The sequence below is a fragment of the Spodoptera frugiperda genome, chromosome 25, assembly GCF_023101765.2.
Source record: "Spodoptera frugiperda isolate SF20-4 chromosome 25, AGI-APGP_CSIRO_Sfru_2.0, whole genome shotgun sequence".
NCBI classification, from domain to species: domain Eukaryota; kingdom Metazoa; phylum Arthropoda; class Insecta; order Lepidoptera; family Noctuidae; genus Spodoptera; species Spodoptera frugiperda.
In genome coordinates, this window is record NC_064236.1 from 5209338 (window position 1) to 5223379 (window position 14042).

Here is a 14042-nt window from a genome sequence, read left to right on the forward strand (position 1 = left end):
TGATAACTTTCAACTAAAGTAATGTTATAACATCACTTTCTTCAATCGATACATCAAAATTATCTGCCATTAGCATGGAGTGTACATATAAATATATGAACACCAGTACTTTACACCATACACCCCTTGTGTTAATTCAGTCACGAAGTCGAATACATTCGTCATAATGTCTGTACGAACATGACGTCACACCACTGCATTATAATTGCTGTGCATTCAAACGTTTTAATAGAATTTTTAAAGTTCATAAACGAACATTCGGGAACCTCCGAGACAGATATCAATAAGCGCTTAGCAAACAGACGGTATTTATTGAACGATTTCGCCATTGAGCAGAGATTACTTCACTTTATTTTAACGGTCCAATTTATCATTCCAGAAAGGTTTGATTATTTTTCATTCAGTTTCACTTACCCTTAAGATTCCACTTTACGTAAGAACGGTATTCTTAGTACCTTTCCCTGAGGTGCAAGAGAGATTAAATTAATGCCAAAACAAAAAAAATGTTACTTCAGAAGGCCTTCAAGGCACAGCCTTTTCAAATTCTAATAATGTCATAAACAGCCAGCGTAAAAGCCATGAAACAAGACCCAAGGCAAATTAATTTTAGCTTCTCGTTGAAAAACTCATTCAAATACCTTTTGTTACAATTACTGTACCGCCGTAAAGTGATGGGTATCTTTAATTGTAGACTAGTGACATATACTCCTGATTGGTCTCAATTTAATAAATTATCGTCGTACCATTCGTTATTAAATTAAAGATAAGTAGTGGCTCGACATGAAAAACTCATTTGTAACTTCTGTTTCTGTTAGAAACAGTGTTTGTTATTTTGAAGGACAGCACGGAACCGCTTCCATTTTACTAAAAATATAAAATCAGGTTTTACGAGAAGAATCTAAAGCTCGCGGCAATGTAGAATGCAGCCAGTGTGGCGTACTACGGCGCGCGCAACTTTTGTTGTATCTTTTTCTCTTTTCATTCCAAGTTTTTTTGTAAAAAAGCTATTTTCATTTCAGCCAATAAGCGTAATTTCTTTACACGGAATATAAACTCATAAAACACTTTCTTTTTTGAGTTGTGTTTTGAATCAGGGTTTTACTTTTCGTGTTTTGGCTGACCGTGCCATCTGTTATTTTGCTTGACGTTACGTTTTGCATGACCTTTTTGTTTGTCAAGCTTTATTGCATTCGAGTATACTCTGTATTCCCGCCGTAATGACGCAGGTGACACTCAATTACGGGGCAATTAAATTCAGAGGTGTATTATTATGAACCGTAATGTCTTTTCCCCAATTATCTGTATGATTAAACTTTAATAAATAATTCACTAATGTACCGTCGCATTTGATAACCCTTTCGATTAAGCAAATAAGTCCCACAGAACCAGGTACAGATATTATTATGATGTAATACGATCTGCTTTGTATGCATTGATTGAAATGTCAGATATTAGTCAAATCCAGAATATCATGAATCATGAGTATTAAATGTATGTATATCTCTATCGCTGATCCCTGAGATACGAGTCTAGTCTGGTTCTGATCAATGGAAGTCATATATTTTAATTTGAATACGATATGAAATTGAATTGAATTTACATTATCAGAATTAAACGAAAAACCGTTTATCAATCAAATATTAGATTTTAAAATGTAATTAGCACGACACGACGGGGAGTAAAGATTTGTTTGTCACTTTATTGTGAATATTGATTTACAATAAAGCGCCAACCAAACTCCGTCCTGGAAAAGAGACACGTATATGCACCAGCTCCCAATTTGCAACTTATCCAAACAGTTTAGGTACGGTACACTTACGGCAAACTTTTAAAACCCCTTACAAGCGTAACGTACCTTCTTCAAAGCTGTCAAAAGTTTTGATTATGTTGAATCATCGTTCGCTTCTACTCGTGCATTACATGCATCTTTAAAAGTAAATACGAAATATGGTTTTATTTTGCAGTTAAAAATACATATTTCAGACCTCGGATGGATGGTAATTACGTGCCAGGGGTACCAGCCAACCTTCTATCTTTCATCTGCTGACACTGCCGTTACACAAATCGTTTTCATTTGCCATATCAAGGTCCGACATCTCTGTCTGACGACGTCCTTGATATTACAGTAGCTAGTCCCTCTTGTATTTCGTTAAAGTAACAATACAAAACATTGGTCAAACTAAACTCAATGTTCTTGTAGATTTGTATTAAGTTGCTACAAGAATACCTACAGCGGTTCTCATGAAACGTGCCTCTAGACGACACTAAAATGTTGCGTCTTAAGTTAGATTTTTTTACTGCACTACGGGCTTACGGCTCTAGAAAAATGTTATGGGTTCACACAATATTACCCCCAAGGGCCGTAATGAGTCTAAGAGCATCTCTTATTATGAGAACAATATTTTCTCTCGCAGAAAACCATTTTCAATGATTCAGACGAATACGCAATGTCTCTGAAGCAGGTTTATGTTCGTCATATTTCATTCGTGTAACCGATTCCTTATTCCGCTGGTTCACTTTGCGTCTATTGTGTTTGTGATAGTAGAAGAAAATGGGGTACGGGGATGGCCATAAAATGGATATTTTCTTAACTAGAAAACGTAGGAAGTGTCGGCTAACTGGCACTCTATTCGCCTCTTGCTTTGTTGTATGTACCTACAGAGTATATTAACTTTGTTAGTTTTTTCCTTTAGTGCCAACCTCTTTGTAACTTATTGTTTGCATAAGTAATACGCGATAAATCCAGAGACAGTATTCTGTGAGCCTTTTATGTCTCTAAAAAATATTTGAAACGGCTCTTGCAGCTAAGAAAATGAATCATTTCCCGGTGTACTTTGCGCAGTGTGACTAGTATTGGGTGCGGATATACAGTTAAATGGTAATTGCTTACCGTCAGCAAGGCAGGGGCTATTTTATTATTTGCTTTCAGGCCATAAATCAAAGCTTTTAAATCAGAATATTGGTACTAACACCGCAACGTAACTTTTTGGCATCTACCTACAAATATTTGGACGTCAATCAGGTGATAAACTTTGATAGTAAGGAAATGCCAGATTTACGACGCAATAGTTTTCTGTGTGATAAAAATAAGCCGTGAAAACGTTTTATGCATCTATGTGGTCACCTAGGCATAGATATTCAATCTGCTATACTTAGAATTCGAAGTTTCATAATTACTAAACGATTTTAAAATAAAACTAGTTATCTGGTAGTAACAGTACAAACATCTAAGTCTGATACAAGGTCAGTATTTTTCCAAGAACTGGTAAGTACCTAATCCGAATTTCAAAATACACATGGACACGGCTTTTAAGAATGCCTGTGTAGCTGACTCCGAAATGTGTTGACATTACTTACTGTGTAGGTAAGTCCAAAAGTTGTCATATCCTTAAAAGCAGATAGCTACCTTATGTTTATTAAGTTACCTGTATCGTTGGTATAGTAATATAATCAATTCGATTCGGATTGTTCATTTTCTGTATCTCCAACTTTCTGGCAGATGCCATTCAATCTGGTACTGGAATATCAAGTGCCAATCGAGTTGATGAACTTGCTCTAAAAAAAGCCGCAGTTTTAATTGGCATTTTCGCTTACGGCATTGTATTTCAACTGAAAACTAACGGAAACAATGCAAAGAGTCAGCCGACTGCCTCCGATGTTTTCCCTGGCAACAGCTGTGGCAACTCGACTGACAGCCTCCAAATTAATTCCACAAACAAGTGTAAAAATTTCAATTTTGTTTTAAATTTTTAAAAATATTGATGGTGGATCGAAACTTGTCTTTTGTTCGTCAAAACCCTGTCCACTGCTGTACTGTAAACCATCTGTATTTAAGGGTTTTGCAATAACATCTATGCTTGGATCTACCAAGCGTTAGGAAATTATAGCTTAACTAATGGTTTAGATTTTCGTTTATTAAATCTTCAGGCTTTTACGACCCCCGTGGGAGGTGGTTGACTAATATATTCTATACTGCTGTCACACATCCCACTTATCTATTACTAGTTAGAAAGAATTTTTTAAACATTGAGAACAGAATTTCTTGAAACAGAACAATTTTGTCTCATTTATAACTTAAATTGAACACTTGGAGTGTAGCACACACACTTACCTCTAATCAGAACAAAGTGCTGCAAGTAGTGCAATAGCAGCAGTTGAAACTAAGATAAAATGGGAATTACACCCGGGTAAATGAATTTTACCTGCTCGTGTTAAAACCTACAAAATGGGTAGACTAAAAACAATCCTGTTTATTTGTCGCGAAAATCATTCTAACTAAGCAACTTTTGAATCGGTACGTTTGTTACAAACGGTCGGAGTTATTGCATTGTTACCACATGCAATCAGAAACATTCACAAAGGATAAATTGAAAAGGTAAACTAGCTTTACAATCTAAAAATATCAACAGGCGAACCGAGTTCATAATCCAATTCAAAATACCTTCGCGAGTCCATCGTCGGTCGTAGTTTTGCATAGAAAATAAAAGTGAGTTTGAGTATGCTAACGTTTTATTTGAAGCGCATCCGCGTGCTGCATATTGTTTGGCAATAAAACGTTTTACTCTTCACCCTGACTTAAAAAATCGAATGCATAAAACGTGGAAGTGGATAAAATCTCAATATTTGCTACAAATCCCCGCTTCGAGAACACTGCAGCCTCTTGTGTACTTGTTAATTGGCGGACCGGCAGACCGAACTTCCCTTTGGAAATCAATCAGGCTCGCAACAAATCAAATCGGAATATTCCAATGCTGCCTGCATTTCAACCTGGCTGTGAATAACAACTCATTATTCCTGCACAACACGAAGGCAGTGGATTATACGACGTAACCATTAATTTAAATCATTAGATGCTACCGTATGAAGGTAACCCACACGCTTTGCTGGCCCGAAATAATTAGAAACACGGCAGACTACGGTACATTTTACTGTTTATCTATGAAAATGTTTAATGTACTTCGTAGTGCAATATTTCATATCGTAAATTGCAATACACACAAGTGCAATATATTGCCTGATGTTTATAAATTCAATTAAACGATATAGCGTTTAATATAAGATACATTCTGTTTCCTACAATATTGCTTTCCGTAAAGAGCAATTATCTAAGAGACGCCGCTTAATACTTTAAAGATGCGAAAGAAAAATACTTTTCTTCGTAAGAAGGCTTGCGGGTCTCAAAGGTGCATCTAAAGAGAAAACGTTTACAGGCACGTACGACAAAGCAAGAGCTTAAGTACCGATTCCATTGTGTCGCTTTTAATAGATTGGTTTTGTTCTGGACAACTGTTTTAAAATTGAAGATCCTTATGTACTTAATGCCTGGAAAGCCTCTTATTCTATCTTCTGCTACCACAGTATTTGTTCGTATTACATTTCTCTAAATCTATTCTCTGGGAATGTATTTTGCATAGGTACCTATTGTTAATCATTTCCAAGAATCGTGAGATGCACTGAGATATTCACAACAAGAGCGTTGATTCTGTGGAAATTCGTTGTATTCAGAAACAGTTTCATTTGGAATCCTCTTGTGCTTATACTGCTGGAACTTGTAATGCTTTTTGTAACTTCGCTGCTCGTTATGATGCCTGAATTGTTATTCTCAACAAACTGGTCTTGAAATGTTGGTTTTGGTGAATATTATAACTTAACAAGAGTTGTTGTTTAATTAAAACTATAGTATTTTGAAGTTACCTACTGAGCTTACCTTTGTTCCCATTGTCCCGGACGTCGATGCATTTTCTCACTACAATAAATTCTAGCATAGAAACAGAAGTAGAAGATATTATTATGACGCTTACGCTGCTCGCGTCTTGCCGTCGATCTGTGCTTCCCACGACCAGACGATGCACCATCGCTTCGCCGCGCACGCTACATTTCGTTATTTACGTCCGAGTGAGCCCTCACAAAAACAACCTCAAATATTGTATTATCTGCTCAGACTACATATTAGACGTATTATTTTGCTTTAGCTCAAGCTTCTCCAGTAAATGTAATACTATTTGTTACACAAGTATTTTATTCACAATCTAATATAAACCACTTACTAAAAGTGGCTTTATTTTAGGTTCAATGTTGTGTGCCTTTACCCAAGCACTCACAACGATTGTGGATTTCTGTTAACACAAATCACGTAATTACGAGCAAGTGTGTCAGTGTCCTCAAACAGTCTGTGGACTGTATCTGTATAGCTATTCAGTATGTACGACATAGTATTTACAGCGACGAGGCGTAATGCCTCACTAATCACAGTAATCATTACGCCACTGCACGCCGATTTCATTATTTACATATTCAGATTGTTAGTGTGCTCTACGACCGTCACTGTACCATCAAAAGACATCAGAAGTCATTAAAGTTATAATTGTTACAGTACTCAAGGGTATAATATTCAGTTTACTTAAAATATTATATTGTAACATTTTTTATAACTGATAAACGTAGGAATAGGTACCTACAACAAAAAGCTCTAGGAATCTTTGAGTCTCGTCAAATTTCGCCATTATTTTTCCATTATACATTTTACGCAAAACCTCGAACTGCCTGGGAACCACATTAGCATTACAAAGCCTGCAGTTAGGAACCCCATCATCCCCCCGTGTACGCAAGCTTTAATCGATTTACATTTCCTGCAAGAAATAAAACATTGACAGTAAGCTGTGTTTAATCCCTTCATACGCCCTTTGTAAGAGGTCGGAATTCCAAATTTGTGTCGCAAAGTCAAGCACATACTTTGTGTTTGTAGAAATGTAAAGAATTCATAACACCGTAACTTATGTTGGAAGTTACATCAACCAAGAAATAATGACGATTCTCATAACAGTTACAACACTTGTTTTGTATAAAAAGTAAACGAAGTTTTAAGTAAATTGTTTTCCCGTACCCATTTTATTTCAAAATGAACTTTGCGTCGGTAACTTATACGGTTGAACAATAGGGAACATTTTAATTTGTTCGAAGGCGGCGTACTTTCAGGAAAGCTGAAACCATATCAATGGTGTATTTAATCCTTTATTAATAAATAGTATTTGACTAATATTAATAAGTCTTTCCTTATAGTTTTTTTATCCTCAGATCTCAGATAAAAATAATAAATAAATTAAATTAGGAACATTTATTTATACTTATTTCTATAGAAGCGTTTCGTTTGAGACATGGAAATGGCTTCGTTTTGTAGGTATAATAATAACGCCACCTACATAAGTCTTAGAAGTCCGTAAGAATAGCTCAACCCTTGTTACTGGCTCGGCAGCGTTTCTTTGAATGTGCGTCGTTATATGGGAGTTACAAATACGAAGATACCACTAAAAGTAGACAATATACTAAGAAGCTTATGCAGTAAGTAGAATTTAATGACAAGCAAAATAGATTTACGAATATTTTTACTATTTTGTTGCGCTGTCGACAGATAACAAAATCAGTGCAAATGAGATTTAAGAGCCAGCAGAATGCCAGGCGTTTCACTAAAATATCTCAACACTGTTAACCTTTTTTGAATTTAATAAAATCACGATCTTCTCTCCGGGGTCTTCAATAAGATTTCTTTCGCAGCTTTCTTACTACTTCATTGAATTTAAGATATTATCTACGGAATAAAACGCATAATGTTTGCACCATTGGTGCTCAACGTGACAAAATTTATACTTATCCCGCATATGTTTATTTGATCGACAGATTTAGGACATAGGTACATTTAGATTCGTAGATTATAATGTTTTTGTAAAGCAAAGTCGTAATTTACAATTGTTATTTTGATGTGCATGTAATGTACTTTTCCTATTTAAAATAATATTAGAAATTCATACTTAAATCTTGAATAATAAAGTGTTTTATTCAGGTTTCGCTTTAGCTAGATATTCAGATTATTTCTTTAGGTACGCACGTAGGGTTCAGTTATAATTCGTTGACGTTACTCATATCGTGTGTTAAGATTTATATTATAATGTACCTACTTACTAGCTTTTCCGTAGACGCAAAAATATACCATAAAAAGAAGATCAAACAAACTCACTTTCATCTGAATAATATTAGCAGGGATGGTATAAATTGGCGTTTCCAATTTTTATTCCTCTAGCTAGTCGATATTAACCGATTAATAAAGTTACAAGAAAATTCCGCCGCCGATTACAACACGAAATTCTATCGGCGCGGATCAAAAGATTAAAAAGATATCGCCGTAAATCGATTACAAGAACCGGACTGAAACCGAAAAACGGACTGTTGTCGTTTTATAAATTATCGTTTTATTAAAAAGTTATCCAGGTTGTAATGATCTTACATAACATTATACTATGATAAATTATTTTTTATCCGTTCTATGCTTTTATTTCACAAAGGAAAATTACGAGAATAAGAAATTTGTGTTTTATAGCATTATTTCGACGCTTTTATTATGTAATGTTACTAATCGTATAACTTAGCGACCTCGTGAATAGCCCAGTCAGTCTGTAAAAATAAATGTATCATCAAGGACGAACAATGCTAGTTGTCTCGCCGACATAACATGATTGTATCATCTAGATATTATGTACATGTTGAGATAGGGCATAATACCAATTAGATAACAATTAATAGTCCTGTGTCCCCATCCGTACTGCGACATTCCATTGTCTTAGTAATTAGGTTATCCACCACCGGAATATCAGATACATGCATGCTTGAACTGCTGTTGAAATCCCATTTCGAACACGTTAATAGGTATGTCATAGTCACGGTTCGTACTGTAAGTGATTAGTTAACACGAGTGGTCAACCTGCGGTCGAGGCTCAACCGCAATTAATTAATGTTTATGCTTATAACAATCGCTTACAGCTATTATAAATGATATAATCGATGGATGTACAAGAGGTTTATCTTCCATTTGAAACAAATTCCGTATAGCCTACCAGTGCCAGTGTAGCAGAATGATACAAAATTACCCGTGTATTCGCATAAAGCTGTCTCATCCAAAATCGGAAATAAAAACAGGCTCCTAACTCCGTCGGAAATAAAACAGACTTGTAACTCCATCCGAATGCTAGCCCGCCGGTCCCTGTATTACGATTTGCGATATCTTATGGTTTTGTTTACGTCCCTTTATAAGTCGAAACTACTTTCAACGTTTATTATAGTTGCTGGAACATGCAAATAGTCTCGATCATTTGCAATCTATCTAATTAATTTGTGAAGCAAAACTTTTATGCAAATATCGCGGTCCGATGAATAACTTTACGGAGAAGGACCACAGAAAGCTTAATGTTTTGGTATAACATGCATTAGAAATTAATTTAATCAAGAAACATTTCCGCTATTTATGCATTCGACAGAATCAAAACACTAATATGTTAGAATATAATTAATTTGTTTCTGAAGAGAGAATAGCGGTGAAATCATGGCGGCTGGGTGGCTTCTAGTAATAATTGAAAGATTTAGAATATATTTTCCATTTAGGTTACAATGTATACAAAGCTGTGGCACATTGAAGGGCGGATTTGTAAAATCTTTGAAACAAGTTGCAGCTCCACTTCTCTCATTTCATATTGACGCGAACGAGTCCATGACCTGGTAAAACTATTTGCACGTTAGCACGGAGTCGTGGAGCTGTGTGCCTGTGCATTTGTGCAACCCAATCCACTCCACTTGCCGTGCATAATTTACGCAAAACATAAAACAATTATAATTTATACGATACGAGCATACAATAATATTTTTTCTAGGGAACATAAATTGCGCTGTAAAAGTTCGTGGTATATGGGCGTAGGTATATTTATAATTCAGTGAGTACCTACATACGTACAACCGCGTGACTACAGTAACTCTGAAGATTTCTTGTCGTCATCGATCACTCAGTTTCCAGTTATCGTAATTGAATGGTTTTGTGACGGAAGTATTGTTACTTTGTCGTAGTAAAAGTTTTTCTACAAGTAAATAACGAAGTTGACTGTTCCCGGATAGTGACAACTCGAGTTAGGTGGATGTATGTAGTTCCAAAAACGTTTTTAGGACTAGATAATTGATTTCTCTTTCATAAATAAAAAAACCAATAAAAATCGCTCTCCAAATAACCCACGTCAATTAAAAATCGAACCCTTGACGTGAAATTGACGAACCACTTATGTGTACATGGTATCGTCCATCGCGATGGTAGTTGATATAGAAATATAGGGCCCAATTTCAAACGGTCTGCTGGAGTGCGGCCCGAACATTTTGCTTTGAAACTTTGAGCTTCGAACATGGAGGGTGCGACCCTCTTACGCGGCAATTGAGCTCTGACTACCGAATCTGTACTAGTGTCAATTGCTACGAAGGAAATATAGTAAGACGAAAAGCACTGAAACTGGAAAATAAAAATGTGCGGAGAAATAAATCATATTTGTAGTTATATTTGTGAGTAGGATGAGTCATCTGTGTGTAGGTACTACAATTAAAGTTGTCTAATTAAAATAGCCTTGTCTCAAACCGCTATTTTCACGTAAAAACTTTAGCGTTTTATTTCCGGGAATAGAGGTGGACGTCTGTCCTGTCCATAATAATTAGACCTCAACAGTTGATCCAAAACTATTCACATTACTGGTATCCGCGCTGCCATTATTTGCCCAATTTATTGTGATACTAACTTGTTTGATGTGGCACTTAGAGCGAACATTTGCGTCGTTCTCACATTTATTATAACTATTACATTTTAGATTAACTCCATAATGAAAAGCCAGTCTATATTGATATTTACTGAAGGTACTAAAACATGATCAAACAAATAATACAATACAACATTTTTATATTATTTTTCAAGTAGATTCGATCACAGTTGAGAATTCGTTTCTACTAACAAGACGAACGGGAAAGTTGTTCGTTAGGGTAATGACATCAAATACCTACCTAAGTTTTTCTTCTTATATTTTATTATGTAATAATATTGAACATTGTAATGAACATAGATATTGGATATTTGCAAAGTTACTTGCAACTCGTTATATGGAGACACAACAAGAAAAACAAGTAGCACCATCAACAATATAATGAGATGGGCGATAATCTACCCGCAACTCGACATAGTCTTTGACTTTACACACCACAGAGAGCTCAAACAGCAACATCGCCGCATCTGCTTTAAAAAAAAAACATTTTACTTTCCATTAGCTGTTATTGCAAATGAAATCCCTTTACAAGACGAATGGGATTATTATTTCCAGGTTTCATTAGTTTCCCCTTTGAAGAAATCCACTCATACTCGTGGATTTTCATTTTCCAATTTAGTTAGTAAACATACTAGCTTTTATATGCAAGTAACAAAGCTTTGATATTAATTAGCAGTAGTATTGGTATTGGATTTATATGCGTCTGTGAAGATTAATGTTATTTGTGTATTCTCAATAGCATACTAAATATGTATGTATTCATCTCTTATTACTTAGGGGTGAGGAAGATTTTTAAAAATATAATAATAGATTTCAGTCGACATTGTAATCTTACATTCCCAAATATTTAATTTGGTCCCTTTGCAGTGGGTGTTTGTTCACGCTACGCTTGAAGCCGGTTTGGATTTTGTTCACATGACCTGTTTCCTAATTAAACATTTTTCATTCAAGATGAAAACACGCCATAAATAATAACATTCGTTTTGCCATGGTAGGTAATACGTTTTCACCCGATTTTTATTACGACGATATTCAAATTGGAAGGTAATCAAATATCAGCACAATCAATACAATATTCAAATTGCGCTACTAACAAAACGTAAAAAACATCGCAAAACAATGCCTTTATTTGTTTTAACTACCTATTGGTTGTTGCAATATTCGATTGCAGTGGGTACACTAGAATAGCAAATTTTGTTGCTTCGCTTGTGAAAACTCGATATTTGTATTGCTTAGTTGTTCGTTGTCAAAAGTAACAAAGTTTAACAAAATCGTATAAATATGTATGTAAAACAGGCAACATTCAGAAGGGGTCAAAGCTACAGGGTGTACCAGATTGAACTCGGATAGCGTTCGAGTGACTTCGCAGATTACTGATTAGATCGAATGCAGGTTCCAATCGAGCTGAAGGCAGGTTCCACTGAACTTTGAGGTCCACTTCAATTTAGGTTCGGGCACCTCACTCTAGTACGAAGTAATTTTGGCATAACGTTTCGTTGGAATTACTGTTACGTATAAAATCGCAAAATGTATAGGATTTAAACGTGAGACTAGATGTGCATTGTATATTTTATTATTTATTAAAATGGTTTAGATCGACGGAAATGACATGCGATTTCTTGAAGTATGAATTTAAATAAGACGCACGTGTGTCCAACGAACAACGAAAAAGTTCCAAAATTTCTTCTTTCAGAAGTTCATACCTTTTCTTGACGCAACCGAAAGAAATTTTATGTCTTTTTTTTTACATGAAATAGTGAATCAGTGGTCATAAAACTATTTTATTGATATTTCGATCATTCATTTATTTCTTTTACTTGTTTGTTACATTTTTAAATATTAAATTAAAAAGAAAAAAAAAATAAAACATTTAAAAATATAAAAAGCAGTAGCCCACCAGTAACGGGATAAATCCAAGCTACCGGTGGTCAGGGCTCAAGAGAGAGGAATTTCCGGACAATACGCGCCGTGTCCAGAAGGACTGCCTTCTGCATCAGGCTCTTGATCCAACCATCTAACGTTAGCCTACTCAGGTGTTGGTCGAGGCTTTTGGCTATAAGGCCATTGGCAGATACGACTATCGGCACAATGATTGCTGAATCTACATCCCACATGATATTGTTATTATTATTATTTTATTGATATTGTTGTTAAAATGACTAATAACTAGAGTTCTAAACTATTGCTAAGTTACCTATTTAAGTTGAATTAAAATGGGAACAAAACAACGTGAAGTAGTTTTGCATCCTATCGGTGTCGCTTCGTTGCCGATGGCTATAAAATATCTCAAGTGGCGTCCCAATGAACGTCGGATGTGTGCGCCAGTTGTTGTGGAGAAAGCCTTAGATAGAAGCTGCAACGCCGGCGGCAGCGCAGCTTTACAACAGTGATTGGACTTCTTTTGTTTGCTATCGTTGGCTCCGATTCACACAGAATTTCAAGATCTATAGACTTTATTTCTCCTCCATAGCACTTGACGCTAAGCGCACCCATTTAGCACAACTTTCCTGATTCAACTTTTCCCGCCTTGACTTCTGCGTTTTATGTGCTGTCCAAATTTTCGTAAGTTGCAATGCAAGTGGATTGAGGATGCTTTTAAAATTGCAATTAATGTAATAAAAAGTTTCGATGGTTGTCATTGCTTCGTAACTAATGTTGTAATTGAGTTAAGAGCAAGTGCAACTACTAAAATGATTAACAATTAATTACCCGTTTACCTTTACGATTAACTATTTAATAAAATTACAGAAATAAGTACTTACATAGACATTATAATGAAAATTATATTTTTAATAACGACTCTATTGCATATCTGTGCAAGGCCTGTAGGTACATCGGATCGTATCTCGAATCATTCCGGATATGAATCCATACAAAACTTAGCGTATCGGAATTCTGTGATGGGCCGAAAAATATTGCTGCCCAATTTTACCTGTAAATGCATTAAAATGGGGTGAAAGAGGGTGGTAATCCCCCTGAATATTGAATATCACGAACGTTCAAAAATAAAGCAGTAAAATTCGTAATTTTCCGAATGGTGTTGGTAATCCGATTACCAGCACCACCAGTTTACCCGCACTCAATAATCAAAGGGGGGTATTTAAATACTCATTTGTTGCATACAGTACAGCAAGTACTTCTTGGAACTAGGAGGCGGGACTGCAGGTAGGTGTGTGGGTGCGAGAGCGGGCGCGGGCGCGGGTTGCTGCGATTTTCGTGCGCGCGCAACCCCTGGGCGAAGCTAAGCACCTCCTCTCGGGGCTTGGATGCTACAAGTGTCCAGTATTGCAGCCAAACGCATTCCGGATTCGGGAGGCACTAGACGTCGTCCTCGCGTGCACCCAACTCTCGCGGTACTTAGTGATTGCTGAGGTTCTCTTGAGTGAAGAAGCCGTAAAAGTTTCTAAGTGTAGGTACCGTGATGCATTA

The 14042-nt window shown here is 36.0% G+C and overlaps 2 protein-coding genes across 9 annotated transcripts in view; both read left to right on the forward strand.

The window, feature by feature from the left end:
- The window catches only part of LOC118262293 (neurocalcin homolog), a 103277-nt gene that overhangs the window by 58767 nt on the left and 30468 nt on the right, over positions 1-14042 (forward strand). The gene's annotated exons all lie outside the window — the stretch shown is intronic.
- The window catches only part of LOC118262318 (neuronal calcium sensor 2), a 92231-nt gene that overhangs the window by 58412 nt on the left and 19777 nt on the right, over positions 1-14042 (forward strand). Inside the window, exon 1 of one of the 4 annotated variants that reach the window (XM_035573588.2) lies at positions 13902-14022. The exons of the other annotated variants lie outside the window; for them this stretch is intronic. The gene's annotated coding sequence lies outside the window, so the exon portion shown is untranslated. Of the gene's footprint in view, positions 1-13901; positions 14023-14042 lie in introns of those variants that run through there. 4 annotated transcript variants of the gene reach the window in all.